We start from the raw sequence: 6,378 nt of genomic DNA, 5'->3' as shown, positions 1-6,378 counted from the left end.
ATGAGATGAATAATCGACATACATCTGATGCATGTGACTAAGCACGTGTACCTGTGTAACCTTCTACTTACCTTTCGCAGTCAAAGCTGGCAGAAGCGAGGCGCACACAAGGATGCTGAGGACAAGTGTCATGGCTGCCGTCAGGTTCTGAGTCAGTCGATGACGATACAGATACAGACGTGGACCTGCTGGTACTTATATAGTCAATTTTCTAAAGACAGAGTACGATGAAAATCACATTTGTTGTTTAGCATCAGAGGTAATAAATATTTTCCCATGAAAGTGAACAATTGTGATAACAGTAAACTTGCCATTTTATATCATTAATCAATTCTTTTGTCCTTTTATAGTGTGTGACAGATGTCAGTAGGAGTGGTCAGTAAAATGAAATTTCCGGCAGTGTATTCCTGAATTCCTTTTCTAAATCCTTTAATAAAGCCTGATGAGGACGAGAATTAAGAGACAATGAGTTGAACAATATTTTTGGCTTCGACCACAAGACTATTAAACAGATCACCCTTATGGTTATGCAACAAGTTTGTGGTCACGGATCTAATACATGAAAACAAAACACGAAAGCATAAGATGAACAAGAGAAAGAAGTAAAACTAAGGTAGGAAATCACTGTGAACCAAGAGTGACATTTTAAACAGTGTGCAAAAAGAGGTTCGAATAGCTAAAATTGATTTTCGTGAATGTTATCAGCATCGTGGTGACCTTTATTTTATTCATCTGTCTGAGAAAGCCAACAAGAAGGTCTCTACAATGCCTTCTTCTTCGATGTGATCCGATCCGATCAATGATTATTTCTAACTTTGCGTTTATTTGCCTTTACTTTTCTTTCTGGGGCCATGTAAAACAACAGGTGTGAGAAGATAGTTTATTAAGTTTTTATGCATTTTAAAGCACAGGAAAGGTCTTGTCATGTTTGTTGTTTTCTGTCAAACTATTGGAAGTTTTATCCTTCTGCCACGTTTCAAGATAGGCTTCTCCCAGTAAAAGGCTGTGGAAATTCACTTTTTCCCACTTTCCACAAATATAACCATTTATTCCCAGACATGTTGATTGTTTTCAAGTGAGTGTGTGTTTTTACTGTTTCGGAACATAAGAGGACAGATGTCTGATAACATACTTTTCGGCAAGATTACATCATGCCAATAAGCACTTTCGGATCACATCGAAGAAGAAAGCATTGTAGAGACCTACTTGTTGGCTTTCTCAGACAGATGAATAAAATAAAGGCCACCAAGGATGCTGATAACATTCACGAAAATCAATTTTAGCTATTCGAACCTCTTTTTGCACACTGTTTAAAATGTCACTCTTGGTTCACAGTGATTTCCTACCTTAGTTTTAGTTCTTTCTCTTTTTTATTTTATGCTTCCGTGTTTTGTTTTAAGGTATTAGATCCGTGACCACAAACTTGTTGCATAACCATAAGGGTGATCTGTTTAATAGTCTTGTGGTCGAAGCCAAAAACATTGTTCAACTCATTGTCTCTTAATTCTCGTCCTCATCAGGCTTTATTAAAGGATTTAGAAAAGGAATTGAGGAATACACCGCCGGAAATTTCATTTTACTGACCACTCCTACTGACATCTGTCACACACTATAAAAGGACAAAAGAATTGATTAATGATATAAAATGGCAAGTTTACTGCTATCACAATTGTTCACTTTCATGGGAAAATATTTATTACCTCTGATGCTAAACAACAAATGTGATTTTCATCGTGCTCTGTCTTCAGAAAATTGACTATATAAGTACCAGCAGGTCCACGTCTGTATCTGTATCGTCATCGACTGACTCAGAACCTGACGGCAGCCATGACACTTGTCCTCAGCATCCTTGTGTGCGCCTCGCTTCTGTTAGCTTTGACTGCGAAAGGTAAGTAGAAGGTTACACGGGTACACGTGCTTAGTCACATGCATCAGATGTATGTCGATTATTCATCTCATTAGAGAGCTTAGAATAATGGCGTCTGAACAGAACGTCGACTTAAAGTCTGTGCTGGAATGCAGCATGAGGATTCACCCAAGACAGTCTTTCAGAAAACAAAAATCTTTTTTTCAAAAAGAGAGATTGTTTTTCCTTTTATCACAGCAACCAGTATGTTTCACGAGCTCATTCTTCAGACCGATCATAAACCCCTTCACCTTCCTTACATCCAACCCTTCACCTTTCTTACCCCGTGTGTTGCCCTCACCACGACATCAAATCTATGAAATCGGACAAAATCAGTGGGAACGAGGTATCAGGACTGACTCAAGCTCACTATAAGTCTTTAGGTGATGAACCAACGGGATCCATTGCCGCTGGCATCTAATCCGTTCTGTTTAATATGTGTCCGTTAGAGCTTTTATGTCTTTGGGGTTAATGTAGCTGACAGATGCATATGGCTGCGAATAAACTGTCTTTTAAATTCGAAAAGTTGTTCCTTTCTGTGAACATTTTCATTGCTTGAGATTAATGACAGAAACCGGACATCTACAGAGCAATTAGAAGAAATGTAACTGTTGGCAGTCAACGTGCCAGCTAGTGTTCAGCAACACATTGTGGGCAGAGCTACGGATATCAAGTAGTTTGACTTTACAATTTCAACCAATGCCACAACCAGCCCAAAGTTTATATCCATGTGTAGGCCGAATGCATCTCACTTTCGCAAGTTTTCTCTCCATACAATTTAAATATTTATAAAGCTTATGCAGATGCCGCTGGGTTTGAATTTAGTTCCTTGTAGTGGCTTTATAAAGATGGTCTACTCATTTGTGTTAAGAACATTTCAAGAAATGAAGCGCCTGGCATTTGGGGACACGGGTAGGATGTGGAGGCTGGTGTCTGTGCTCTGGTTTCTTGGTGGTTTCGGTGTCAATGGTAAAGATGAGCCTATCTATGCCCTAAAATACAAAGTACGAATAAAGAAAAAAAGGAATAAAAAGAAAGAAGAAGAAAAAGAAAAAAAAACCCAAAGTAATTAGAAAATAATGGAAAATTGTTTCTAAGGTTTTTCTCGCATTCAGAAATATAGAAAACAAATCTGTGGTCCACCGTGCACTTATATTTTGAAACATTTTCATTCTAGAAGTTGCTTGGGTGATCAAGGTCTACACATCAAATGTGAGAAATGCTGGTACAGATGCCAAAGTCCGAATTGTTCTCTACGGAAATAAGGGAACGTCCCAGTCTTTACTGTTACATAATATAGAGGATAATTTTGAACGAGGCAAGCTGGACACTTTCGAGGTTTCAACGGCTGACATTGGTGAGCTGTGCGAGGTGGAAATCTCCCATAACAACGCTGGCTCCCAACCTGGCTGGCATCTAGATAAGGTAACTGGTATTTTCCACACGTGCTTTAGACACTCACATACAAAAACATCTCCCTACAAGCTAAGGAATGTATTAAAAAGCTGTCAGTAGGAAAATCACATACAATGTTGGGGTTAAGAATTTCTCCCATGCTAATATAAATTCATTTCCTCTGCTCAGACCTATCATCATCATCATTCCTTGTTACTCCTCAAGGAGCAAAGGGCCGCAACAACACCTCGCCAGTTAACCCGGTTTTTGGCAGCCCCCCTCAGTTGGGCCCATGTGGTTCCGGCAGCCTTTGCCTCGCTCTCTACTGATCTTCTCCAAGTCTGTTTTGGCCTCCCAACTTTCCTCTTCCCCTGCGGGTTCCAGTCAAGTGCCTGCCTGGCAATGGTGTCAGCCGGTTTGCGCAGGGTGTGTCCTATCCAGCCCCACTTGCACTTTTTGATGTCTTGACTAGTGGCATTCTGGTTAGTTCTTTCCCACAGGCTGCTGTTTGAGATCCTCTCAGGCCATCTTATTCTCAAAATATGGCGAAGGCATCGGTTGGTGAAGGGCTCAGACCTATAAATATCCATTTTTCTAAAAAGTTCCACGTGTAAGCTTAATGACTTACATCAATATATTCTCACCTATCGATAAATTAACATTTAGCTCAACCATTTCCATCATGAAAGGTGGCTAGACTATCCACAGATAAAGGTGATGTTGATACACAATATTTTTTAAATAAACAAAATAATAACAAAGGAAATGAATATGAAAGTCAACTTTAATGGATGGCCACTTTGTTCCCGCAAAATTACAAAACAAGTTGTTGGAATTTATTCGGATCACCCTTCTTGAACTTTGACAAATTACGCACTGGGATATGAATGAAAGTAAAAAATCTCACGATCGGCTTATTTTTCAAATGCAAATCCATGCATGACTAAGCCTTAAAAATTGCTTTTCTGAGTCCAAAGCTTTTTAATGAGAATATTATTTCTCAAGATAAAACATTTGTGTTGTTTCTAAAAGATAGTGATATGGCCCAAGGACTACAGCATCGATCGTTACTCTTTCCTGTGCAACTGCTGGCTGGCGAGAGATGAAGGAGACGGCAGAATCGACAGAACAATTTCTGCCACAAACAAGTGCAAAGGTCCGTGTGTCATCTTCCTTAGTTCTGCTTAATAAAAACACTGTGGTGCAGATGAGCTCAAACCCTGTCTCGAAATGTCCACACTGTATACACTACATAGCTAAATGTTTTCCTTCAAAAATCTGCTAGCACGAAGGTACGACGATTTTGATTATGACTGATGATTAATGATGATTAATGATGATGATGATAACATCTAACCTCCTGTACCGTTTTTTACCTGAGTGCAGAAGAACGGAACACTAAGCGACGTGGAATCATGGAACAACGCACTCGCCTGACTTCCAATGGAAAGGTTTGAAAAAGTCTTTCTTGGACAACTAGAATTATTATTTAGTCACTTGCATGTGTCTAAATCAATGACTTCAGTAATTTTGTAGACACGGGCTACTCTTATAAGTTTATGCCATATAAACCGCATCAGTCTTGAGAGAAAACCAATGCTGCCATTAAGAGAGGAAATATAAAATAACATCTTTATCTGACTGTGTGATGCCACTTGCTGCGAATTTTATGGGTAATATATCTTATGAGACGAATAATTAAAGGGAAATGCGTCAGATGTGAGGCGATTTTCGTCTTTTCTTGAGTGACCTTTAACCCATCAGGCCAATTTTATAAAACAGCTCTCCTCGTTAGGCAACATATTATATATATATAAACATAAGGAAATACATATATTCAAGTATTCAACTAGACACAGGTTAATAATCTTTATCTCCATGACCTCATGCTAAAGTATGAAAATTATGGTCAGTCGTTTTGTGTTTCATTAGTCTTGAGAACGGCTTTGCTTATCACTACTGTTGTACACTCAATTCTACTTCTGGTGATAGACTCTCAGACCTGATAAATGTGTCTTCTTATAGATAAACATTTTGTAACAGCTCTGAAAGTCTCAAACCCACACATTACTAACTTACAGTACTTCTGTGCATATTATTAACCTATATTACTAATGTGTATTTAACTAACCTATATTACTAACATCAATTACTAATCTGTATATTACTAACCTATATTAATAATGTGAATTTTGTTGCAGGAGTTTCAGTCTAGCAAAAGATCAGCCTTTGAAAAGGTAATAATGATAACTATAATGGTGATAATGATAACGATAATGGCGATGTGGTAGTCGTTGTGAGGATGATAATGATGACCATGGTGATGATGGTGCTATGTTTTTTTTATAGGTATTGTTGTTTATAAGAAACCGCTATTTTTGCAGGAACAGGTTGGAGTAGATGTAAATCGCCTTCTGGGAGAACCTCGTGAATAATCCAACAGAAGAAACATCGATCAGTTGTGATTATCCGTGAGCTCTGTCAACGTATTGAAGTTCAGCGGTTTCTTCAAGAAAACTGTCTTCGTGCCTGATGTCTCGACAGCTTGTTGTCTGAGTTGCACACTATTTCTCCCTCTTTCTCTCTCACACGCACAGCCACTTATTATTACTTCTTTGTGTTGAGCAGTGTTTGTTTATTCAATGTTGTAAACTGAGTTGCGAGCACATGACTTGGATCTCGTCCCATAGATCAACACAATCTCCAAATAATAAAGAAGTCTTTGTAATGTGTTGTAAGAAAAAACATGTGTGGGACGCAGTGTGTTGTTTGTGACTTCTGTGTCGTCCTACAAAATCAGGATTTTGCATTCTACAAATACAAATTCACGCCTATAACCAGAATTAAAATGTAGGTTTGACATTTTAGGTAATTTTTTAAATACATACATTCATTTTTTAGATTGATTATACGGTTAAGCTATAGAATACTAAATGAAAAGACTATACATTTCTGCAGGTAAATTCTTTAGAGTCGATATTGGGGTATTTGTACGTATGAATCTTTTAGAAACTATATGTGAGATATTTTTTATGTCAGGAAAATAATCTTCCGGAAACAAAGTAGTCAAGCTATTC

The 6,378-nt window shown here is 38.1% G+C and overlaps 1 long non-coding RNA gene across 1 annotated transcript; it reads left to right on the top strand.

Moving 5' to 3' along the window:
• Positions 1 to 4,680: 4,680 nt before the first annotated feature.
• LOC112553835 lies at positions 4,681 to 5,949 on the top strand. Its single transcript, XR_003097120.1, has 3 exons — positions 4,681 to 4,752; positions 5,503 to 5,538; positions 5,686 to 5,949. It is a non-coding gene; the product is annotated as an uncharacterized LOC112553835 (long non-coding RNA).
• Positions 5,950 to 6,378: the final 429 nt, after the last annotated feature.

Source organism: Pomacea canaliculata, linkage group LG13 (genome assembly GCF_003073045.1).
Source record: "Pomacea canaliculata isolate SZHN2017 linkage group LG13, ASM307304v1, whole genome shotgun sequence".
NCBI lineage: Eukaryota > Metazoa > Mollusca > Gastropoda > Architaenioglossa > Ampullariidae > Pomacea > Pomacea canaliculata.
Note: the sequence above shows the minus strand (reverse complement) of the source record. Positions and strands in the feature narration are given on the sequence as shown.